The 27,164-nt window shown below is 42.5% G+C and overlaps 1 protein-coding gene across 1 annotated transcript in view; it reads right to left on the minus strand.

The window, feature by feature from the left end:
• The window catches only part of Adar (Adenosine deaminase acting on RNA), an 88,325-nt gene that overhangs the window by 1,662 nt on the left and 59,499 nt on the right, over nucleotides 1-27,164 (minus strand). The window contains exon 13 of the transcript XR_011419839.1: nucleotides 12,726-12,890. The gene's annotated coding sequence lies outside the window, so the exon portion shown is untranslated. The remainder of the gene's footprint in view (nucleotides 1-12,725; nucleotides 12,891-27,164) is intronic.

The following is a 27,164-nucleotide window of genomic DNA, read 5'->3' on the forward strand; positions in this document are numbered from 1 at the left end:
TTTGTCTAGCATCACTCTGGTTACATCCAATCAAGCTTGATATGTGGCCCAGGCCACAGATGCGAGATGCGAGATGTGAGCTGTGCTCTTCATCCGTGTGCATGTTTGGACAGCAGTGAGTCGGAAACCGAAGAGTTTTCCCGGCAATTGAACACAGTTTTATCCTCATCACAGACGTCATCGGTTCAACAGCATCGGCTTTGGGCTATTGACTTTGGGAGGCCACCATTTTTTACATCCTTGGATCTTTGGATACAGCAGGGGATACAGGAGATGCTGTGCCTACATGACAGCCATCCGCGGCGTTAATTAATTTTGATTTCATCCTTTTTTAGTTGTGATATAGGGCAAGATGTTTCCTGAGATCCATCCAGCATCCGAAACTGTTTGATTCAAAGAGAAGTCTCATCTATGATTGACTGACGAGGGTTGATTAGCGCCATCCGGAAGTGTCCTTCGCCTGCGTCCCTTTCCTGGCTCACATATTTGTTTAGTGGCTGCTCTCGAGGGTCGCCCAGTTGTTTGGCAACTGTCGCTCTTGCTGTCATCAAACAGTTTGCGTTTTGGCTTAGTTAAGTTGCTAATAAAAGAATGATTTGGCTGGGACTCACTTATTTGCCTTTCCTTTTCAGGGCTCTTTTCAGGGCTCATCCCCCGTTCTTCTCAGGCCCCAAATCCAGCCACACCGCAGGATCTAAGGACTGGCCTCCTTACTCCTCACTCCTCGCCGATCAAATGAACAAATGAGTTGTGCTTAATCAGGTATCGAAAATTAATTTGTTCATGCTTCTGTGGCTGTTGTTACCGTGTTTTATGCATGAGGACTTGCTCACCCAGCGGACAGGACATCCGGCCAGGCCATCCAGGCCATCCATATTGAGCCATTCGAGTGTCAAATGAGCCACACAGCTATGAATCCACATACCTGAGGAGCAATCTCGCACGAACCCAGTGGCTTGAGTTGCTCCTGCTCCACTCCTGTTTGTCAAAATCCTTTGAGACGTGTCAATTATGAAAAACGGCTGCAGCCACGCCCCTTCCCTTTGCCAATTGCCCTTTGCATTAGCACACGTCACCGAGCTACGAACTGCGAACTACGAATGAAGCCATGGCTGCCAATGTGCAACCGAATACCTTCCTGCGGACATGCAGGATGCACTGCACTCGCCAGAAACCAGGAGAAACCGACCAGAATTTAAGCAAATTCTTGCGTGCCCTTTGGCCAAAGGTGGGCACCCATCCGATGATTTAGGGTCCATAACAAACAATGCCTGGATATTTGGCGAACTCTCTCCTCTCCTCTGATCCTTTTCGCGCTGCCCTGACCTTTGTGGGCCAAAAAAACCAGCGACAAGCCAGCCAAAAAATGGGCAAACAGCCAATGTGACTGCGAAATGCTAGAATATGACAATATGGCCCTTGATTTACAATGCCATAAATCCGCTCTTTCGCCTTCGCTCACTTTTCACTAGGGAAATGCCCTGATTATAGACCTAGTCTTCAGCTAGCCTTTTGTTGAGGCAAAATACTCAGGCGAAAAGTCTATTTGAGAAATAGTTTTTTTGAATTTTAGATGTATTTCCTGAATTGGCTACAAATAATACTGTTTTTTGAATATTTCTCATTTTTGGGGTCTTCAAAGGGGACAAATGAAAGTAGTTTATCCGTTAAAATCTGTAAAAAACTTTTGTAAAAAAAGTTGAATATGTTTTGTTCCAAATAACATATTACTTTGTTTTTAAAACACTAATTTTGGTTTAAAAAAATATACTAACTTGAGTATGCAAAACTAATTTCAATTTAAAAATTTATGTTTAATCAAAAAATTGTAAAAACATACAATGGTTTCTTTTCGGATGAGTTGACGATTATTATTGCCAGAGACAATAGAATACTCTCGATTTTTCACCCTCGATTCGGGCTCAAGCCTTTACCCCACTAAACGGTGCAAAAGTTACTCGGCGAGTTCGGTTCGATCGAGGTTCTAGGTTCCTGGAGCATCCGAACAATGCAAAGAAAACAGAATTGAAATGAAATGAATCAAATTGAAAAGCCAGCGACAGTTCTTGTGCAAACAGACACGGAGCCACCGAACAGATATGGGCAAAAACGTATGGAGAGAACAGGTAAGGTATAAGGTATATGGTATGGAGTCTGGGAGCCTGTGCATATATCCCGGCACATATATCCCGTGGAAGCTCGCATACGAGTATATGAATAAATGCGGCTCAAACGCTGGATGACTGACTTGTAGCCTGCCCAATTGAAAAACGCTCTTGGCAAGAACGGAATGGGGCTTTAGGTTGAATGTTGAATGTGTCCCATCAGCAGCGATTTGAGCGCTGAACAATGGTGTCAATGGTGGCCACCTGTCCATCCCCACCTTCGTCCCTTTCCACCGTCCACTATCCAACTGGCATTCGACAGGAAATACTCTTCCAACGATTCACTGCACTCGAGGATATCTGGCTATTCCGCCGCCTGAAGTGGTATTATGTGCCATATACATGAGTAAACATCCGAGGGACAGCGAACAGGGTTGCCATCTTCATCCAGGATGAGGGATATTGGATAATAGGGTATGCAGGCATCGATGTGACGATGCGCACGAGTCCTGCTCTTCTCTGGTGTTCTTTTTTGTTCCTTTCTGGCCGTTCTTGAAGCGAATTGTACATGTGTGTCGGTGTCTGCATTTTTCAATTTATATAAACAAAACATTTTAATTTCAGAAATTTAATTAAACAACACACCAGATGCGATGATAGCATACGTGTCGTTCGCTGTTCGTTATTCGTTGCCCATTGTCATTGTCCGCAGTAGCTGGTGCTTTTGCCTTTGCCTTTGCTTTTGCCGGGCCGTTCCTGGTGTCAATGCCATTCAATCACGAGCGGTGCCCAATCGGAATCGGGCCCAGCCGCAAACGATAATGGTGCCAATAATAAATTAGCTGGGTCGGCTAACGGAACCCTCGAGCTATATTTGATGACCACTATAGTGTGGCTCTATCTGCAACATACTTTTGGTACGAGTTTGTTACTCATTAAACCTATTTAATACTTGCTGACATTTTTACCAACTATTTGGATTTATTTAGGAAAGTCGTGTCAACGTAACAGAAGAAAGAATTGAAGAAAAATTCAATAGAATTTCGGGACCTATGGTTCCCATTAGTAGATAACGCAGACTATCTAGCCGAGTTATTTTTAGATTTCTATGTCAAACCGTTTGGTCTGCAGGAGCTACTTCCTGCTTTTTAATCTCTTATTGTATTGAGTTAGATTAAATCAGAATTGGATAATCGGATGCCATCACTTTTTTTAAATATTATAATATTTTTAAAAGGCCTATTATTATACGTAACCACCTTAATTAGGAGCAAATTAACATACTAAGCGAACGAACGAACTAAGCAAACGAACAAAATGAGCGAGCAAGTGAACAACTAAGCAACTAAACAACTGAAGGAAAGCCAACAATATTTGTAAACACGTTCGGTTCACCCAGTGGGGTGAACAACTCCTTTCGGTTCACTCACTCATGAGCAATCGCAAACGCAATCCAACACTAATAAGCACATGTGAGGCACATGAGAAGGCCACGTGGGCTGGCATGTGTCGCCAGTATGTGTGGCCACAAGCGGTATTCAATGTATTCAATGTACTCATTAGACAACAAAATCGGTTAATGAAAACCGCTTTGGCGAGGTGACACGGGATCAGCGGGGTGTGTTTATGGGCCCTTCTTCCAAGCGGGTTGCAGCCCGATCTCTGTATGCCTTACATCCGGTTGTCACTATTTTGCATAACGATTGCTTTTGGGGAAGGTCGAAACCCCTTTTCCCATCGCACGGAACTAATTAATCGGAAAATAGCTGACCGTCGCGGATAACTGGAAACCCTTTTGGGATAAGCACACAAAAATTTAAGTGCATATGAGTGCATGAATACGGAGAACAGAGAACAGAGAACCTTTCGTTTAATTAATTACCAAATGGAAATATAAAGATCAAAGCGATTAAGACCTCCACACGCTTATGAATGGTTACTATTTATGTCGTCTTCCACTTAAGTGGGCACACGGACACAGCAGGATGGTCCCGATGTCCTGCAGTCCTCCTATCCTCCAATCCTGTTGTCCTCCTGTCCCGTTGTCCTGTTTGGTTTGCCGATGGGTTTGTTTGTCGGTCCGAAAGGTGTCGGTGTCGCTCAGATTCACAGGAGTGAAACAAATCCCTTTACTCATAATTCATTAATTTCTGTATTTAGATTTGAGCGCCACGTTTTTTGCCAGAGCTTACTGAACGAACCTAACCCTTTGCCTTCGCCACCACCATTCTGGTGTTCTAGCATTCTACCTTTCTGCCACTCCATCCCCACCTTGGTCCACCGTGGACTCAGCAGGATACGGCTTCGAGCAAGGATGCGAGTAAGCAGCGAGGTGGGCACGTGAGCTCCTGAGATATGTACTGTATGTGGGAATGGGAACGAGCCAAGCCATACATGTATTCTAATATACTTTTGGACTGTCTTGGCTATTGAAATATTCGAAAGCATAGTTGGTTAAATATTATGCAACAAAAGTAAACCAAAAAGGTAGAACTATTTTTATGTTATCTTTTCAATCCAAATTGCATTTCCGGCTAAAAGTTGTTAATTAGATTTGTCTGTAATCTGCAATAAAATATTATATTCCCAGGTAGTACACTTTGTATACTGCACATAGATAAATTTATCTTTTTTTCACGCATCAACCCAAGAAATTCGCTGTCAAAGTGACACTTTGGCCATGATTTGTTCGCGGTTGTGTGACGCTGAGTGACGATGTAACATGGCACATGCAGCATAGGCTGTACTCCGCTGGCATGTCCATTCCAAATCAAATTATGCCTGTAAATTCATTTTTCCGCATCATCACAATGGGAAAAAACGTGTAATTTCAGAGGAAAAAAGAGAGAAGCGTATGCTAACGCAATGATGTGCCAAAGGCAAAGGAGTGGGAGTGACTGACTGGCTACATCGGTGGCAGCACGGCAGCATTTGATGACTTTATTGCATGTAGCTGGAAAGGAGGGGCGTTACAGGCGGTGCAGGACCCACTGGACAAAGCGAAAGAGGCTGGAACTTCAACAGGGACAACAAGGTTTGCTTTTAACGTTAATTTATGCAACTTTTGTCAAACGCATCCAGTTTGTCTGCCGGTGTGTCTGCCTCTGTGCTGTGTCTGCTCACTTGTTGGAGCGTTACGGTTACAACAGCCGCCAGGCGATAGCTTTGGCGCTCCGACAGGCTCCAAAGTGCGGCCAGGATGGGGCTGTGGTTTCAGCCCAGTTCGGAAAACAAGGAGATGCACTGACAGAAACGATTGATAAGAATGTCTCAGAATATTTACTTCCAAAGTTATAGTTATGTATATAAATGTGTCTCGCGCTCACATCTTTAAAGTATTAGGAAAGGTATAAATGTAATTTTGTTGTGTTTAAAAATACCTATCAAAATACAGAAGAAATTTTTTAAATCGGACCATTAGTTAAAAAGTTATGAGGAAAATTTTAAACAGCCGCTAGGTGGAGTCATCAAAAAGTCAACAGCCGCTAGATGGCGCCAGTAGCTTTGATGACTGAATATCTCCTGAGTAACGGGTATCTGATAGTCGAAGTTCTAGACTATACCTTTCCCTCTTGTTTTAGTTGCCAATTTCAACATCTAGTTGGCCATATTTAGGTATATAAGGTAAGAACTATACGAATACACTTTCCCGACTTTCTGTGCAGGAACTGGAAACTGGGAGCTGGAAACCCAAACCCAAACCCAAGCCCAAGCCGTTGAAGCAACTGATTGGCTCAGGCGGGATGGGATGCCCCATTGTTGCCGGGGATTGTGCGTAGGTGTTGGTTTCATTTTGTTTGCATGTAACCGGATGCACTTCCGCTCGGTGACAACAACAGTAACAGTAACATCAGCATCAGCATCAACATCAACAAGAACAATAAGAACCGTAATGCCAGCAATTCAATAAAGTTTCACTTTGCGCCGAGTCCATCCCTATATACAGACATACAGACATGGGAAACCACACTATTATCCTTTCCTCTAGACAGAACCGATTTTATTTATTGGATCCGTGCGATCTTATACTATTTGTTAGTGCTCTTGTACACAGCCAAAATTGTCCCATGATAACCAAAGCTAGTATCAAATCTAATATGCATACCCAAGAAGTGCTGAAAGTATGCGGAATAGTTATTCCGCTTTGATACTAGATGGAACAGCTCTTTACGGAAAGGTATCAAACTATGATTACTATACCATGTATAAACCCTTTTTATAACGTTTTTTTAACCAAGAGCAAATCAAAGCCGACAGTTAAGCAGCCGAATGCTTTGAACAGATAATCACCTAAACTAAAAGTCCCCACAACTTTTTGACAACTTTTTTTTTGATAAATTTTTCTTGTTTTTGATATTGGCTTTTCGGTTGTAAATAAATTCCTAATTAAGGGACATACCTGGACAGGATCACGATGCACTTTGCATCTTTGAGTCCAGTTCCATCCAAATGACATCCCAATATATGGGTCTCCTAAAATCACTTCACAACCCAACACCCACACCAACTTCCGGTCAACTGATTTATCGGCTACCGTAGCACCTAGGTCATGAATTATATGTACCCACCGAGAGAATCTTTTTGGATTAACATTATCGATGACGTGGCCCATTGTAATTTGGACAAATTAAATCCAACATTTTAACGACCGACTGTTTTGAACAGATAACAACAGAAAACTGATATTTTAGGGTGGAAAATAAAGATTCGAATTTTAGCCAAAATATACACTTTTTCATCAGTTTTTCAGTCGTAATTTGGACAAATGAAGGCCGAAAGCTAAGCGACTGACTGTTTTGAACAACTAACAACCTAAACTAACGATCCCCATCACTTTTGTGAAAATTACATTTTTTACCAATTTTTGCATTTTTGATATCATCAATACCATCATGAATTTTTGGTAAAAATGGCCAAAAATTAAAATGTCCAGATTTGAACGCAAATCGATTCAGAATTAAGCTACGAGTTCAACAAGGTATGACTTTCCATATTTGGGCAATTATTTCTCGTGTTTTGGCAATAAAAATGGATTATCTTTGTCGGAAAATCAGGACTAAAACCTTTCAATAAGAATAAGTTAAAACTTTCCCAATTTAATGCATTTTAGAATGCTTTTAGGCTTCGGGAAAGTAGAAGAGCTAGAAGTCGGGACCGACAAAACACAAAAAGGAGGTTATTAAAGAAGGTTTAGCCTAATGAGGACTTTGGTCAACGACCAACTTGGCATTAATATCTGCAAATATGTGCAAACAGGGGATGGCGTTCATTTGCACGGCCGCACATCATAAAGCTGCGGTAATAGTATTCTCATCGACCGCGCCAAGTGCCGTCATGAGTGAAATAGACGAAGTGCTGGTCCTGCTGCAGCATCGTGCAGCACGTCCTGGTCTCCCCAGCTCCTCACATCGGCGGAGGATCCTGATAGGTTTCGACGAGGTAGGGGGCCCTCGGCACTCGGCAGTCGGCAATCGGCACTCCTCGTGGAAACGCCTGCTCCAAGCTTCCGGAGGGGAAACGGGACAGATGCAGGAAGCGTGGGGGAGCCTAGTCGGAGGTGGCCTCGGAGGACGCTCTCCGCGCATGACCGTAACCGTTTCCCGTGCAGATGCCCCGTAGGCTCCTGGCTCCTGGTTCCTTGCGACTGCCGACTCCGAGTACCTGTTGCTAGAGAGCGAGGAGCAACAGTTGAGAGCTTAGGCAGGCCAGTGTGCCTGTGTGCGTAAGCGGGTTCTGCTAGTGTGCGTGGCTCTGCCGGTGTGTGGGTGAGCTGGCGCAATGGTGGTGGTGAGCCAGCCGGATAGCAACAGGGGCTGCAGCAACAGGCTGCAACGGGCAACAGGCAGCAGGCAGCAGGGAACTCCACCCGACTGCCAACGGGCCTGGACGCAATAATCAGTTTGTCACAGTGCTATGCTCCGCTGGTTAAAGCTGTGTAAACTCAGCCAGACTCCGACTCTCCGGCAGATGGGGAACCGACCGACCGACCGACCGACCGACCGCCCGGAGGCGACAGTCTTACGAGGAGGAGCTGAACCACAAATCTAGGCCCTCGACCCTGTAAGGTAAATACGGCACGGGAACGGTAGGCGGATTATCCTCTTGCACGGCGGAGTCACAGGTGCAGCTTAGCCATCCTGGAAAGGCATCCACCATATCCTCCACGAAATTGCATGTGTGCACTGGAAGATGCATCCGTTCGTTCATTTGCATTAGGAAGCGCATTTCCCTGCTACTGGCGAGGACTCCTATTGCCTGTTGCGGAAGCGGGCGAGTATAGCCATGGGTGTACATCTGTATGCAGCAACGGGCAACAGGACGACGAAGTCAGGGTCGCTGTGTGGGTGCGGCCTGCAGTGGCAGAGAATGGGAATGGAATCCTGCGCATGTATGGGTATCCATCCTGCCTGTTGCATACGGCTCCTGCATTTGATAACGCGCAGCAACAGGCTGACGACACTGACCACACCACCTGCATTGTGTGTGGTGCAAATGCGCCACCGCAGACTGCAAACTGCAGAATGACGACGGCAGAATGGCCCGTGGTGGTGTGCGATGGGTGATGGGCGATGGGCCATGGGTGTTGGTGTTCCAGTGTTCCAGAGCCTCACTTCGAGCTCACTTCTTTTTCCACCTGAACGAAGGGAACGCTTAAAGCCCTGCCAGCACTGATTTATGCCTAGCAGCCATATACCCATTGCTGTTCCTATACCTTTGTTAATTGCTCAACTGCTGGGATAATATACATTTCTCAGCCCTACGCGTCTACGGATTTTCCGTTTATATCCTTCTCTCTGGCTCTTCTTCTCCTTGGGTGTGTCGTTTCGTGTTTACTGTTGCTGTCTTCGTTTTTTTCCGCAACTTTTCATTCAAGCTTTTGTTTTTATTCACACACTTGGCTGCAAAAACACAAACACCACCCCCATCGCACACACTAATGCATCTCGGCATCACGGCATCTCGGAGCTCCCTCGGTGGCGCAGGGGGCGGATTCTGCTGCCTGTTGCGCGATTTGCAGGCCCATCGAATGGCCAGGACCAGACCAGACCAGACCAGGACAGGCGCTCGTCCACGCCAATATATATAGCATCCGAAATTGGCAACGAGAATCGCAATCGCGCGAATCGGGCGACGAGGACGAGTCTGCGTGTCTACGTGTCTACGTTGCAACGTGCAAAGTTTCTGATTCAGATTCAGTCGTGCAACTGCCGCGTCCCAAGGCAGTTTAGTGTGCTTCCTTGGAGCTCCATGCACATACCGTACCACACATAGCGAACAACAAGTTATAGGCCCTCCATGTGGGGTTACACAACTGCCCTAGCCTAACCTTGGCTGGGTTTCACGCAACTCATATCCTGATTTTGCAATATTGGAAATTGTTTTGAAATTTTGTTGTTGTGTTTTTTTGTGTGCAGTGATCGATTTTCATCGGCAGTACGAAGAAGGCAGCAAGTAACCATCCTTCAAGCAGGTAAATAAACAATCACAAGTGTCAAAAATTGCACATTGTAAGTACATAAGCTCAAATACACGTCTATACATATCCACGGCAGTATGTACATAGTGTGCACATACGTGCTGCATTTAATTTGCATGTAATCTAATTAGGCCCTGCTGGGCCAACACGCACTAACGGTAGTAGGAGCTGGAAAAGCTTCAAGTGTCGTCCCATAAGAAAGCCCATATGGCATGTAGAACGTACAGGCATATGGTACTTATATGGCTAACGTACATACGTGCCGGATTCCTTGGGACTAGCCTACAGGGGTTAGAAGTCTATCATCCCGAAAGGGAACGCTCTTAGTGTGACAAAAACATATTGGACAACTAGGTTGTAAAGTTACTTAAAGATCGATCGCTTCTAGATCATACAAAAGATTATAAAATTATTTAAATATAATATATATCTTTAAATTTAAGAAAGAAATCCATTTGCATAGTCCAAAATTGGAGGAACGAAATTGTTGTACACAACATATCAAGCAAGGATTTCTGAAATATGCGTAGTGAATTTAGTTATGTAAATCAGGCGTAAGAAAATAAAACTTAGTACGCAGGTGTGCTGGCTACATCTTGTCTCAAAAGTATCTAAATAAATCTAAATAACTGTTCAAACAAAACCAATACTTTTCTTGAGTTCCGGAATAGAGACAAAGCTGAGTTCGTAAGCAAAAAGCTGAACCGCTAGTTCGTGGACTAATATGGACCAAAATGTTGTAAAATGATAGTTAAGTAAATAAACGCACCCGACAATCATTTACAACGTGAATGCAGACAACGCCAGTAAAAAACGGAGAAGGAAAATGGAAGAGCGGCTAAGTGAATCAGTGAGCGCAGGAAACGTCTGCGATTAAAGCGACGAAATAGGGGAAAAAACCGCTTCCAGCTACCCACATTCGAATACCCTTTTGATGAGGACTATACTATATTTGAACTAGAGGGCGGTGGAATGAGTAGAACGAGTGCGCGCACACTCGCGTAATCATGATTAATTGCAGTGTAAATGACTTGGCTTTAAGCAGCCACAGCACATTCTATTCACTACACTCCTCGCGGGATGCCCCCATCGAAGGCGTCGCCCGGCGGAGATACTAAAGAACCCAGCAGCAGCAACAGGCAACAGGCAACTGGCCAACGGACCACGGAGTCACATCTATTAACCGTGGGCAGAGACAGAGGACAGAGGTAGTATGCTGAAGCACAAATTAAAAGCCAATTCCAGGGAACGGACAAACGGGCAAAACGGACAAAACTCCGGCAAAACTACATAAAGTCGGAACAAAGACAAGTGTCGGATTCCGAACAGCCACGAAGCCGGAATGGACCAAAACCAGGATAAGGACTGGGGAGAGAGGACCTGTTGTGCCGACTGTCCATCGTGATAAATAATTTACTCGGGACCCGCTTGCCACGCAGATATGTACGTTGAGTTGGCGTTAACAATTTACGGCTGCAAATTGTTTTGCCCCGACTTTGGGACTTTGCGACTTCGCGACTTCCCTGCAAAGAGCAGTCCAATCACAGTTGAACCAGCCAACCAAGCTGAAATAGTTGGTAGCCGTTAATTGTGATAGCCTTGGCCTAATGAAGACGTACGAGCTCATGAGCTTTTATCAGATATTAGTTATTAATGGAGGTAATTAAAATCGGAGAAAAATCAAGCTAATTAGGAGTATATTTTTATGCCATGGAAAAAGTATTACATCTTAACCGCTTGGCAATATTTTGAAACGAGGAATTCGAGGGTTGGCTTTGTCCAACTTAGCAAATGCTGACAACAGGAAATGTTATCTTCATTACTACAGCCCGTTTCGTTCTGGCATTCCCTGCCTGCTTCTTCTCCTGCACCTTGACTTCACTTTTGAGATCCTACGCCAAAAGTCCGCCAGAAAACTTTAGCACTTCACCTGATGACGCACCCGCGTGCCGGCGAGCCGAACGTAAATACCGGATTGGGAGAGGGGCAGGGCAGGTTGGATTGCTCCTCCGTCCAGGCAGATTGCCCATCCGGACGATGGACGACGGACAAACGGACAATGGACGGACAAGCCTTCACTTTTGCTGCCCTTTTTAGCGCCACGCTTATCCATCCGCCCTGTGTGCGCACGTCGCAAATCTAGACATCCATCTTTATCCTTACTTCCTTCGTTGCCGACTAAGTAAAGTAAAATTTTTAGCTAATTTACTTCGCTGTCCGCCCCACCGCCCGCCGCTCATTACCCTGTTTCAACTTGAACGCCTTTTCGCTTCGGCACTTTCGCTAAAGTTTTTCACGAAACCTCCGCGAAAAAAGCCAACGAGACCAACCACTCCAGCCATCATCGGCTGGAAAAAGAAAAGAAGATTAATTAAGAAAAATATGAGAACTGTTTTGAGGGAAGCGGTGAAGAGCTGGAATAAACTCAACTATGCCGTTCTGTAGGCGAATCCAATCTGCGACAGCCCTTTCAATGGCGGAAGTCTAACAAATTCAATATGTGTGATTCGCAGATGAAAGAGCAGCTGGACTGTAGAGGGCTGTAATCAGACCCCAACTACTGCACTCCTTCTCCTCGGAAAAGTCATGAAGGTTCATGAAAGAAAAAAGCCGAGCCGAGTCGAGTCGAGAAAAAAGCAAGAAAAAGTCAAACACAATTTGGCCACAAATTGTCTTCAATCCGTAAGGCCGGCCTCCTAAAAGTATGCAAATAAAATAAAGGCAAGGTCCTCACTCGTCATTCGCAATTCGCACTTCCTACTTCGTTTGGCTTTGGCTTTTCCTAGGGCGCGCATTAAATCCCATCCTGCTCGTCCTTGCTCATTTATTTCAATTGTTATTTTTATCTGCAGCCCCGCTAGTTATGCCACGCCATTTGTATATACTACGCTGTATACCGCACACAGTATACTGTATACTGTACACTGTACACTGTACACTGTACACTGTACACTGTATATACAGACACACAGGGACACTGAGAAATAAAAGCTTTCAATAAGTTTATGGACCGTGGTCTGGTCGGAGCTAAGCCAAAACACAATCTTTGTTGCTCGACAGTCGGGAGTCGAGAAACGGCTGTCGACATTCGACCGACTCCTCCTCTGACTGCCTTGTTATTGAGTCGGAATAATCGTACTTACTCGGATCCTTTTTCTTTTCGTCACCAATTTAAGTTATCTCCTCATGTTTCGTGCCATATTTGGTAGTCCGTCTTGTTTTGCATCATTCGGTTTATGAACCATTTCTGGATGATTTCTCTGGGTTATAAAGGGGAATTCCCTTCATAAGTTCGGTATTACCGAGTTCTGGAAATAGAGAAATATTTAGACAACTGTTTAGCATATGGATAATATATGGACACTTTCTATTGTTTCATTACTGTAAGCATTTTCAGGGTTATAATCATTGAAAATTGGGAATTATAAGTCCCCGACGAGAGAATCTTTTTAAATTATCATAATCGATGACGTGGCCCATTACATCTTACATTTACTTTAGAAATATTTATTTCAATAAATATATACCTAATTAATGGTTATACCTGGACAGGATCACTGTGCACTGCATCTTGGAGTCCAGTTCCATCCAGATGACATCCCAATAGATGGGTCTCCTTAAGGCTCTTCACAACCACCAAACCCACACAAACTTCACCAACACCCACGTCAACTGATTTATCGGCTACTATAGCACCTAGGTCATGAATATTAAACTAGAACTAGTTGGGAATTATAAGCTCACACCGATAGAATCTTTTTAGATTAAGATTATCGATGACGTGGCCCATTCTTAATTTAATTAGTATTAAATTTGCATTCATTGTACACCATTTTAACATTATCAAACATTCAGCAGTCAACATGCAGCATGCAACATGCCAACTTCAACAATTTGCAACTAAAATGCAACATACATCTTACAATATTGAATGGAAAACCCATCAATTGCCACTTGCCTTTGCTCAAGCAAATGATACAATTAAATTCCAGCGACACATCACACTGTGATATATAGATACATAACATATATGTGCATATGTGGACAAAGTCTGGTCGCAGTTGGGGTATCCATCCCATCCACAGTGTCCACAGATTGGCTGCACAAGTGAGACAGCGACAGCACTTAATCGGTGTTGGTCTGTCCTGTAAAAAATGAAAACGTTTCGTTTTGCACGTTCGGACTTAAATGTCAGCACGTGACTTAATTCAGTGGTCCGACTGGCCGTTTAAGGCCTTTATTTCTTCATTTTACTGGAATATCCAGTGTGCACAGTATCCAGTACAAAAGCAACTACTTGGCTGTCCTTTTGTTTTCCACTTCCAGTGAAGAGAGCAGAGTTAAGCTCATAACTTGTAATAATAATTTAAAAACCTCTGGGGTAGGATAACATTATCTCAGCTCAATCCCAGCATTAAATGGAAAGATATTAAATCCGTGCACTTGTACCCATTCGTGTCCTTACTTCAACTGCAATCCAGGCGAGTAAATTAGACAATAGACTTGACACTCAAGGGCAAACGATCAATGAGCAGCTCGTTTGGTGGGAAGGGAAGAGGAGTTTTCCAATGAAAAGCCATCACTTTTCCGCTGGCCACACGACCGCCAAGTGGCACAAGCTCTAATGTTACACATAATTTGTTGGGCCAATTCATGCCAACGACAACATGTTGTTGCTTTGTGACTCTGTCATCTGACGATGGGCTGCCCCATCCACCTCTCCATCCTCTATCCTCTAGCCTCCATCAGCCATCCTCCTTCCTGCTCCATCCGCATCCTGCCCAGCTTTTCTGGTGATAGTATTTTGTATTTTGTGTGTCGGGAAAGCCACACAATTTGGGTTTAATTTTTGTTGCCCTTTGGTGTTGGTGTTGGCGTTGGTGTTGCTTTTGCCTCTGCCGTTGCTGTTCTGTTGGCTTTATGCCCTGCTACTGCTGCTGGGTTCTTGTTTTGTTTCTGTTTTTCGCATTGGCATTGGCATTGGCTGCCTGCCGTCGAAGTCAAACAAAGAGCAGAGCGGCAAAAACACAATTCTGTGCAAATGTTTCACAATCAATTTTAAATCGCACATTCCATGAATGCGACGTCAGCCGCTTATCGTACGTACGCCTGACCCCATGGAACTGGTAACTGGGAGCTGGGCACTGGATGATGGGCCACCCTGTGGCAGGCCTTCTGTTCCAGCTCCTGCTACTGCTACTGCTCCTGTTGCTCCATCCGTAGCCATTGCCAATCCGTGCCAAAATCGATTGGCAACCATTCTAAAAGCATTTTGTGCAGCAATCACAATTTCCTTTTAGCGCCGCGACACACAGATACATACAAAAGCAAACTGCAGCCACCCATGGTCTACTGCTGCTCCTACTGCCACACCCATTACGCCCACCAGGGGGTACGAGATGGAGGACGGAGGATGGGCGATGGGCGGACGGACAAGCGACGACGGTCCAGCCATTTGCACAATATGGCTACGATCATTCGCACCATGTGACGCTGTGCTTATGGCTCGCTTCTAGCCTGCAAAAGCAGTACCTGACCTGGACTTGGTTGTGGTCTTGGTCCTGGTCGTGGTCCTCCTCCTGGTCGTGACCCCATGCTGCTAGCAGGACTGCTCCTTCCACTCCTTCCACTCCTCCTCCTCGCCTGCCTTCGATGCAATTATACAGCGGGCGCGGGCGGCAAGGCGAGCTGCACGGCAAGCTGTGCCCGGAATCCACTTCATCCATGATTTAGCATTCTTTTTGGTTATAGCTGATTTTTTCCGACTAGCCGACTACTGGTCCTCTGGCTTCAAGGATAAATACGTATTATATGTACCTATATTTATATGTAAGCGCGTGCATATCTATATATGTATGTACCTACACAGAGAAAAAAAGGTGTCACGATTATTATTATTTGTGCCTTTGAATAGATTGAATACCATGAGAAAAGGTAGATGCGAATTTTTGAAACCTAACAATGAGACCAAGACGTATTAACACAGAAAGGAAAATGTGAGCACATTGTTCTTGATATGAGAGCATTTGTTCTTGAAATCAAGCACGTTGAAAACATTTTCAACTTCAAAAATGTCTTTATATTTTTAAGAACATTTATAATAACTTCCTGAGAAGTTACAAATTATGTGGTGTTTCTATCAGTGCACTGTTCATACACACAAACATGTACTGCTTTAGACTGTCCTTTTAACTTTGCGCTTGTTAGCTGTTGCTGTTGCGTCGCCCCAAGATGAGATGAGATGGGATGGGATAGGAGGATTTTGCTGTGGCTACAGACCGGCATCCCAGCATCCCAGCATCCCGGCATCCTGGCATCCTAACATCCAGGGGAAAAAACTCAAGAAAATGTATACGAAATTCGTTTTCATTGCGTTTTCCACTGGGCCTGCCCCTTGGCCCTTCCTGGCAGCCTGGAAGTTCGCCGTCTTCGTCTTCGCTTGGTCTTCATCTCCATCTCCATCACAGACGACAACCAACACCGTAGCCGTAACCTTCGCAGTCGCAGTGGCAGTCGCATCGCACTCCGGATGAATAGCCCCGCAGAAGCCCGCAAGTCATGGATGTTGCAATTTAAATGGATTTATTCATTTGGCATTTGGGTTCGGTACCCAAACGCAACCCAACTCGGGGTTGTCTCGGGACGAGACAGAGATTGGTGCTTGTTCTTGTTCTCATTCGTATTCGTATTCCTTTCGTGTTCTTATTCCCGCGCTAGGCGTTTCTAAGCTTCGAAATCATTGAAATATACAAAATAAATTATCGATATTTTCGATATTTTGACAATATTGATTCGATAATATCTATGTTTTTTAAGGAAACCCCAATTTAATATCGAGAAATAGCAAACTGTCGATATGTTTTCAAGCTCTATTCTAAATCATATTTTCATTTATTCATATTATTCATATTTCGATTATAGAATTTGAAACAGTGCTAGTTTCCACATTTCCATTTGCAAGAGCCAAGTGAATGCAATTAGCACCAATCAAAGTCTATTTACAACTTGTTTGTGAGCTGGATTTGATGACAGGTGTCCCACTCGTTGGCTTTTGCCAACGAAACTGCAGGTTACGTCCGCTTAATAGTGGTGGATTCAAAATGTACTGTAACGGTACGAGGTCAAATGCGATACATCAAGGTCGCCACAGGTTTATATACGTTTGTACTTATGCCCCATTGTGGGCCAAATTGAATCGGTGATAAGTTTACACAGTCAATAATTATCCTTGGATTGGATTGGATAAACTAAGCAGTGAAATTAGTTGATTGTGGATAAAAAGAGTTAAAGAGAAACAGACTCCATTGTTGGCAAAGCAATAAATAATAATAGGGTGAACTATGAAAATGGGTAAGTAAAGTCTACATAAACAGGTAAATATTCATACGTCTACAAATCTGCGATTTGTTTGCTGTTGAAACGCAACAAAGGGGATTTGTTTGCCCTTGGATATGGGCAAACATGAATGTTGTTCTCGCATCTCTCCCGATTTCCCATTCGCCATTCGCAAAGGTGCCATGGCGAATTAGGCTTACAGTTGTCAAAGAGGAAATAATTTAAATTTAAATGTTGTAGGTCGCTGCTCACAGAGGAAGTGAGAGGAAGCCAGCCCATATAACATATTGGTGCTTTGCAAATTCCGGCGAACCTGCGCTTGTTGAATGTTTGCCGTCGCGATACACGAATACCCTTGGCTTCGGGTTTGTTTCTGCCAGCGGCTCGTCAGTGTCTGGATGGGATATAGGACCAGGATATAGGGCCACCAGAAAGAGATATCGGGGAGCCGGCGAGGTGAGGGTGCAAGACAAACATGCCCAACAGGCACCATTAGGCAGTCAGTCGGGGTCGCAGATGGGTGGCTTGTGGCACAGATAAAGAAAAAACTAGGCTCGTTTTGATACTCTCCGTATCACTTTGATATGTTCGAAAAGGTAAAACACTTCGAAATTGTGGTGTTGGAAATAAAGCAGTTTGAAGATGACTTTCTCGTTTAAAGATTGGCTCTATATACGATCTTTTTTGTTGAAGAGAAGTTTTTAAACCGAAAGGTTCCATTTCCAATATCTAGTTCATCTTCACATCCTGACACCTTTTTTTTCCGTGTGGATGGGTGACTTGCTGGGGGTTGACGGATACCACGGATACGCCGGATTCGGAATACGGTGGTTGATGGTTAGCTCACTGGCACTTTGGCATAATAGCGCTTATCTGCATAAATCAATATCTTGGCTTTTAACAATCTTAATAATGCGAAGGCCTTTCGACATTCGGCGGTCTCAGCCTCCGTTTTAGTCTCCATCTCCATCTCAGTCCCGCGGTCCTAACAGGCCGACAACCTGATTGTCTTCAGTTTCACACCCCTGATATTTATTTGATTCCTGCCGTACTCACGCGTTCGCAGTGTTCACCTGTCATAAACTTTGGGCCAGTGACAGCAGTTCATTTACATTACACTGGTTCGAGTTGGAGAGTCTCCTGCACTGCATATAGCTTATACATATATCCGCCGCCCCGGGCTACTTGTTCTACTCCTGAAAAGTCTGGCAAGTGTAATGCGGAGCTCTTTAAGTTTGGCAAACCAAACAATGGCCCCCAGCACTCGCACTTCGCTTTCCTTCGCCTCCTCCCTCTATCGGAATCCGCTTTTCTTTTTAGAACAATATTATATTCAAATGCTGGGACATTATGCGATTCGAGGGTATTGAATTCGACTTAGTTTGCTCATAACATAGAGGGAAGGAGGGGGGTTTTGACCACAGTTTTTACAAGACTTTAAAAGTTTTCCATTTTATATTTCCATGCCAAGAGAATTGCATTTGGCGTGCTTAAACTACATTAAATAATTAACGAAAAGTAAAAGGATTTGTTTGTTTTACATTTCAAGTTCAATAGGGTTAGAAACTGCTGATACGCACATACATTTAATCGATTGAATTACAAATTTCAGAGAGTTTTCTGAAGGCCATTCTAGAACTTGATTCCTTGGCACAAATTAGCGGTTAGACTTGGCTTTTGACCATTTCAAACGCCTTTTTCCGGGCGTAGCAATGCAGATGTGCTTGTCCAAGGGATCCTGAATTCATTTCATCTGCACTTTGGCCAGTTAATGCGATGGAAAACCGCTTAACATTAGGGGAGCCTAAGACGGCTAAGAAGTGACAAAGTACCCTTTGCCAAAACAAAGCAACCTTTTGATTTTGCCAAAGCCACAGCTGCATAGCGAAACGGGCAGATAAGGTGGACCAAGTTTCTTCGGCACTTTGGTGTGGTTTGCTCATTTCAATTTGCGTACTCAATATGGTAAACTTTATTTTCAAATGTTTTGGGCACAAACAACGTAACAAGTGTCCTTTAAGTTCGGGTATTTTCTGAAAATGGCATCTTTATTTGAGGGAAATTACAACGCCGAGCACTAAAAGTAGCCAGCCATTAATATAACTTTCACTAGAGGGGCCATGGTGATGGCGATGGAAAAACAGCAGAGCAGCAAAGATGGCAGATTTCACAATTTGAATTAACTCAACTTCAACCCCGCCCAAGCCCGCAGATGATATCAAAATTGGCAACGACAGGTAGTTGACACCTCAACTATACACTGGTAAACAAAAACGTAGTTTATTCAGATATTTCATATTAATATTAATATTTTTTGTATTAATTTTTAATGTTTTATATTGAACGTATTCCGGGATTTTAAACTTGGATTTTACATGATATTATATTTTTAATGGGCTGCAGAACTATCGATAGTGACTAGTGACTGTTTTCGACTTGTGAATCAATTTATTATAATATTTTGTGTGTTTTATTCAAATATAAAATACAATACACAATATACAAATATTTAAATTTATAAGTGCATACTATTTACTGGCAAAAACTTTACTGCGTGCACAGTGGTTCGAAGCTTCCGTTGAGCGGAATACTGGAGATACAGAGTTCTGTATCTTGCGCCAAACATTTTCGGTATCTTTGCTTTCTTCGGTTTGCAATGTGCACATTTTCAATGGAGGTCAGGAGAGAACGAACCCCTGTTGACATTCCGTCATAGCATTAAAAGTAATTAACATTTTCCCCACTTCAACATCCGCTGTCCTTAGGTTCGGAATTCAGTTAAAGTTAGCGCGGGAGAAAGTCAAAGACTTTTGTGTTGGGCTCCGCCCAAAGGTGTCCGACATGAAATGCAATTAATTTCGTCCTTCCCCATCAGTTGAGCCACCTCAACTGAACTCTCCGAACACGAATGCCCAAATTTAAGGTCATTATCCGATTTCGAATATCGTAGTTTGCACATTTTAAAGTTCACATGCAGCAACCGCTTAACGCCTGTGGATCCGATTTCGCAATGCCGCCAAAGCCTATGAGCCTGTTATCCAATCCAGTCTAGGATTTGCTGCTCCTCCAGACTCCGGCCTCCCGCCTGCCGAATCCTTTTTTCCTCTCCTGACCCTTTTACCATATAAACGCGGGCGTGCTTCGTGCCTCACTTTTGAGCAAAAACTAATTAAAAGTTGTGAGACATTTTTTACTTGGTTTTGTTGCGTTTTGTTTTCGATAGCGGCACCTGGCTGGAGATTCTGGAGGGGGCACCCCCATAAAAAACAGACCAAAAGCGCACCCAGAATCCGAGCAGAAGGTGGATATCCCGAGCCCAGGCAGCCGAGCACCATTGCATTTTGTTTATTATTTACTGTTTACACCGCCGACACCCAGTGGTGGTGCACAGAACTGAAACAGAGGCTCCTTGGGGGTGTATTTAAAGCGATTCGATTCGAAAACCAGATACCCCGCAACCCAGAAAACTCAAAATATTTGTGTAATATTTGTAAGCATATTTGCTTGTTCCCATGATTCCATTTATCCCGCCTTTCAATTAAAACTTTACTAGCATTTACGTTGTGTAACTGGATGTAAAAGTAATACAATCGATTGAACTGCAAAAAGGAGCGGGGTATACTTGTATTATCAAGCCCGCCAATTTTCATCGGCTTATTGTGGAAAAGTTGGCCATTGTTGTTGCCATTTGAGTATCTTAAACTTGCACTTGAAATAAACGTTGCAGAATACAGAAAGACAACAATTGCAGTTGTGATTGGGCGTGCGATTTATTTTGAGAAGAAGAGAGAATACTCTTTCAAAATATAATATAAAAAAGTTTAATTAAAAAAAACAAAGAAATCTTAAATAGAATTTTTTTTTCGGTCCGGTTTGGATTTTTTAATATTAAGAGGATTTCTGAAGCGTCAGTAAAGCAAAAAAAAAAATATATATATCAAACCAAAAACATTTTTATAAGATGTCAAAAGAATTTATCATGCAGTTTACTGTATGAAAGAGTATTACAACCATCACTCGTGAAAAAAAACTTTAGCCATAAAAACGGGTAGTTGCATCCGAAACACAGGTGGCAAATGAAATTGAACATTCTTCCTTTATTTTCTTCGTCATTTCCAGCTATCCGGTTAAATAAATAAGCTGTCGCACATTTAATCGTCCTGCAGAATGTAAAAATCTAATCTCTGCATTGCAGATTGCTATCATTATTGTGCTACGGACAATCATTCATAGAAGTGAATAAGAATCGAACGAATGCCTGCATTTAGGGATTGTTTTCCGGGATCTAACCAAAAACTGTAGGAGCAAAAACCTTGTTGTATCCTTCAACAGGCCAAATGCGGGCAGTCCCCCAAACTTCGACATTAAAAAAAGAAAAAATGGTTGGAGCTCAGGCGTGCAGCATTATTGGAGACCCGAAAAGGATTTACGCATAGCTTTGGGGTAGATTTGCGTAATGAGTTTCCTGTGCAAATAAACACGCTAAACAGATAAAAGCATGCCGAACGGAGATCTTCCCAAAAATATACACAAAAAAGCGTATGGAGGCTAGACCCAAAGGAGATGGACCAACATTTTCAACTTTTGCTTTCAATCTGTGATGTATCGGAAAATCGAAAGTTGCAGACAAACACACATACGTATGTGTAAAGGTAAATACATAAAAAACCTAAAGGCAAGTCGTCGCTGAAAATACCCTTATCGCATATTAAATTGTTCCTAATCAACAAAATATATTACAGAAGTAACGAACAACATCGTTTAACCATGGCACAAAAATAGAATTTTAAATGGTTAACACATTACCAACAAAAAAAGAAGATCGGCGGTGGAATAATTTGTATATAATTTCCCCAACACATTACCATTACCACACAGATATGATTATGTGTGCTCTAAACTTGATATACTCCCGTGAACTCATTCATGGTCAAATAAATATAAATGCGATTTACTCCTTGCCAAGGAAGTAGATTCAATTTATATTCATCTCTATGCTTATTTTCCTGCATTATTTGTACATTCTCGTCTCAGACATACACATCCCGAAACCTCCTTTTGCTTTTTTTTTCGCCTCGCCTAGACAGTGATGATTTTTAACTTGTGATGGCTTTTCAGTTTCAATTTGTCGCAAGCAGTGTTGAAGGTACGCTGATAGAAAAACCAAGTAAATAATACGAAGTACTTTAAAAAATGTTCCCTATAATTTAAATTTAAATCTTAAATGTGGGAATATAAAATGTACCAATAATGGTTAATTTTAGGATTTCAAAATGTACATTCTATACGAAATTATTTTAGTTATGGACATAAAAATATGTCTTACATTTCTATATAGTTTTTAAATTTAAATATGGGAATATTAAATGCACCAATGAAAGGCTTTTGATTCAAATATTTTTATGTTATATGATTCATATACCACTTCTTTACGAGTGTATGCATTGAACACACAGACAATTCGGGTGTCGAATATGAAGGAGGTAGGAATATTGAGCAAGTATTCTGAAAACAAATAGGTAATTCTGAAAGCTGACACATGTTAACGGGCCAACAAAATAATTGCCAAATTGTACACTTATTTCGCTTTACCGATTGATGATGATGGGTTGTACTGCCCCGAATTGCCCTTTTCCCTTTTCTACCACTCTACCAAAAAAACATTTAAAATAACATTTTCGCGCGGCCAGACGGCGAGACATTGCCACGGAAGTCACTTAATTTCTGTTCATTTTCCGCGCTCACAATTCATATCCGCTTGGGTTTTAGGATTTCACAGTTGTCGTAGGACATCGTGTCTGGGTGCAGAGATTGTTTCAGGGGAAATGAGGCAAGCTATTCGAAATATCCGCAGAGCAACAATTTATTGGGACGGAAAATGGGTTGGATGGGATGGATGTGTTGTGGATGGGATGGACAAACACTTAAGGTCAGATGACCTGGACCGATTCCAATTATTTTGAGGGCAAGGCACGAGTGTGAAATTGGTTGTCTTGGTTGCAGCAAACTGCTAACTGCGGCCCCAACGATTTCATTTCATTTGCCTGATATTTACATTAATGTGCAGCCACATCTCACATCCCATGCTCGAGCATGCCAGACACTTAACTTAAGCTGTTGCCATTCTCAGGGACGTATGAATATATGAATGCACATACAATACGGCGGATGCAGAGACACTTCCCCATAGAGGCGAGATACGTTTCCCATTTCCCAGCAGATATTGTTGCTAAACAGCAGATGAAAAACAACCAGGATATATGGAATGTTGCCCACCTAATGAAAATACGAATTACGTCCACACATTGGCACGTTCCCACTCAAAGTGCTAACACTATTAGGCGAAACGGAAGACAAATACAGCACCTAACAATGCTTTTACAAGGATATATCCTTATATCTATACATATTTGGATATATTTATATACATTTGGGCAGTGGCAAGAGTGTAAAGGGCATTCCTTAGCTCTGGGAACATGAAAATACAATTTCTACCGAATTTTATTATTGTTTTCAAATTGGAATCCTGCGCATGAAAACAATTTGCTATGAAATATACCTTATTTCATATCAATAAAAAGCCGATATGATTAATGTCAAATTTATGATTCAAACATATCAACTTAATATTTTATCAAAGGTTTAAAAATGCTGTTTTAAAATACCGAACCAAGTATTTTTTTTACAAATACTGTAAAATAGGCTAAACATAATCTTTAATCATATCAAAATGATATGAATAACTCCACATATCAATTTTATCTTTTGTCGATTTATTTTCTGTGAAGTTCTGTAATTAGTTCTGGTTCTACCAAAAATATATGATGCAATACTTGGTTAAAGTCGAGTACTCATCCGTTTTATGATAATGTATTCTTTTCAAACTGAGATTCGATGTCTTATTCTCAATGCCTTCGGTTGTGAAAAGCCTGTCTATCTTAAAGACAGGCTTAAAGGGCTTCAATATGGAGCTAAGCCAAAGATATGAGTACCTATGTATATGCACCCCGGCCGTGCTAAGGCGGGCTCAAGTTAAAATGAAATCTGGCAGGCAATTAAGAGGGCGGAATTGTTAAATTATTGCAACTTTATGCCGTGGGACGTGGGAAGGCCACATAGTTCCCAGTTCCCCTCTGCACCTCACTGCATGTATATTACGTATACCCACCGTGCACCCAAACAGCACGTCTGCCGCTCAAGTTAATGAGATGTTAAAATGGAATCTCCTCAACGTTTTCATTGTGTACTTTTTAGCTTGGTGCTTGGCGCCTGGCGCTTGGCTCTCTTCTCTTGGTACTGGGTGCTTTTCCATCTGGCTGCTGTTTGCCAACAACGCAACGCCATAGCCAAAGCCAAAACCAAGCCAACTCCTTTAGCATGTTTGCCTTTACTTTTTGCCAAGTTGTAACGTCAACTGCTACTGCTACTGGATGTCCTTTGCAGTTGTTGTTTCTGTTGCCGTTGCCGTTTTAAATATTGTGGCTATGGCATGGCTGTTATTGCCGCTGCTGTCGGCACCTGCACCTGTATCGCTGTCTAGTAGTCGCCTAATGACGAGGCATTATTAATATGCGTGAAAGATAAGGCCACGTTGAAACCGGAGCGCAACCCTAATAAAATTTTGGTAAACAGCACTCGGCACAGCGTGCTCATAGGATTTATCTATCACACACAGTAAACAATGCTCAATTGCATTGGTAAGACTTCTTATGGCAACCAATTAATACCAGTTGTATGGAACCATATTTTTCACATCCTTAAAGATTTCGAAAAAGTGTAAACGCAATTTTCTTGTCCTAATTAATACCTATCGAAATGTAGAAGAAATTTTTCAAATAGGACCATTCATTAACAAGTTATGAGGAAGTAATAACAAACAGTCGCTTTACTGCATGCATGTCTCCATCTCTCTCGCACTTCGACTATAGCGTTTCCTCTTGTTTATGTTAATATTTGGTGTCATTTCGTGGTCATAGGATTTTTTACTGCCGCTGCTCTGACGACACACACACAGTATATATCAGTGGGACATTTTTATGTTAATGCTAGGTGCGAAATTGGTGACGATTCGAAGAAAGCTTTGTTGTTCGGTTGTTATTGCCATGCGATGTTTTTTATATGTGTGCACACGCAATCATGCATCCGTTCGACAAACGACAACTTTAATCCTTTGGAAAATTGTTGTGACACCGCATCGCAGTTTCGTTGTCCTGGTTGTCCTGGGTGTCCGGGTCCTCCTGGCCTGGCCGGTATGGCCAGCCTGCCCTGCTTGTGTCAACAATATCAAAGGCTCCTCATGCACTCCCTGCAGCTTTGACACAGACTGATTGCCTTCTGTGCCTCGGCTGGCGTTGCCTTCTGCTGCTCCTGCTGCTTCTCCACCCGGTTATCTTCTTTCTGCCCACCTGCGCACCTGTATAAATATGCGAAAAATCTCCGACACGGCAGGGCAATACTACCCATGGCCAATTGTTCTATTGTCATCATGGTGAGGCAACTTGTTGGCGTTAACACCTTTGTCGCAGCAACACGCAAAAGGCGTCAAGCACTGCCGACTGCCGCTGAACCAACATCCGTGGTTCTACGCTACATATCTGCATACTTATGGGATGGACATACACAAACATTTCCGCCTCTACAACAAGTAAGTACGTTAAATATACACACAAATTTCGATTATATTGAAATTAAAAATGTTATTCCATCGTAAGTATATCCAAAGTCATGTTTGGAACTCAAGATCCCATATCCCATTTACTTTTAATGGCAAAAACTGCACATAATCACGACGAGCGCAGAGCGCTTTGTTACTAAGCTTATATCTCTTGGCAAAATTCCAATTAACCTGACGAAAATAATTTCCCTGACTTAATGCTGCGCTGGTCTACCTGCGTAAGGTATAAATTAAGTGCGCCCACAGCAAAAGCAAAAGCCAAGGAGCACAGATAAAGAAAATTAAAAACCACGTCCAGTGTGCCAACAATATGTCTGGATAGGATAGTGGGATGGGATGGGATAGGACAGGGTCGCAACCTGCAGTGCGACCTGGCGCAGCCATTTGTTAGTCTGCTGCGACCACAAAATGTTTCTTTAACTCACCAAAGTCAAATCATAATTAATTCTGCGCTCCATATCCATAGTGCGCCATCGTTGCCATAAAAATGCACTCAATTCATTAGATTCCAACATTTAATTGGCACTTCTGCACTGACCTCTAGGGGATGTGTTTCTAAGTTCGCCAAAAAAGAAGACTTTTTATTCGGAAAATAATAAAGTCACTAGAGATCATTTTTAGAACAGGCAACATTAAAATGTAAGTGCACAGAAAAAAAATTGACAAAAGATGAGATTGATATGAGCAGGTCAATTTTACATTATCTAAAGATCCCGTTATTCATATTATTTTGATATGAATACAGATTATATTTATCGTGTTTAATGTATTTGTTCAAACAATACTATATTGGGTATTTTATATGATATGATAAAATATCACGTTGACATGTTAGTATCATAAAGACATAAATCGTATCTGCTTTTTATTGATATGAAATAAGGTAGAATTGAACCTATTTCATGTCGAATTTGTTTTCTTACTGCGTATGCTTAGTATTTTTCCCTTAAGAAATTTGGGCTCTTATTCGCATAATCTAATGACCCAAATCATATCAAACTTTTCATAATTGCTAACTAAAATCTTGTATTATAATATGTAGTATGAAATATATCCACTACCACTATTTGTAATTCGACGTATTTGAAAAAACTTGTAGGATCGCAGTCCGATTTTTCAACACTACTTTAAATGGTAAATGAAGCGTTTTTCAGGGAATGTATGCAAAGCTGTTTCCGTTTTATAGTTATAGCCGTGGCTTAATGTGCTTCTGCTTCTGTTTCTCTTGCTGTTGCTGTTGCTATTACTGTTTCGATTTCACTGACCGTGCCATCCGCGCTTTTAAATTTTGTTACCCGGATGGCCACAAACGCATATCGACGGCACAGACAGACATGCAGTGTCTACTACCACCGAACCAAATACAAAATACAAAATACAACAGAACCGAACAGAACAGAAAGCACTTATACTATGGACAATTTTTATTGTCATGTGCTGGGTCCATTGATTCCATTTCCATGGGTCGGTCGCATGCCCGTGTCGCCTCTCCGCCGGCTGCCATGATTATGTACTAATAAAAAGGTAAAAATGCCTCAATTTCGTTTTTTGTAGGCGAGTCAGCCAACCGATT

The sequence above is a fragment of the Drosophila takahashii genome, chromosome X (genome assembly GCF_030179915.1).
Source record: "Drosophila takahashii strain IR98-3 E-12201 chromosome X, DtakHiC1v2, whole genome shotgun sequence".
Classification (NCBI taxonomy): Eukaryota; Metazoa; Arthropoda; class Insecta; order Diptera; family Drosophilidae; genus Drosophila; species Drosophila takahashii.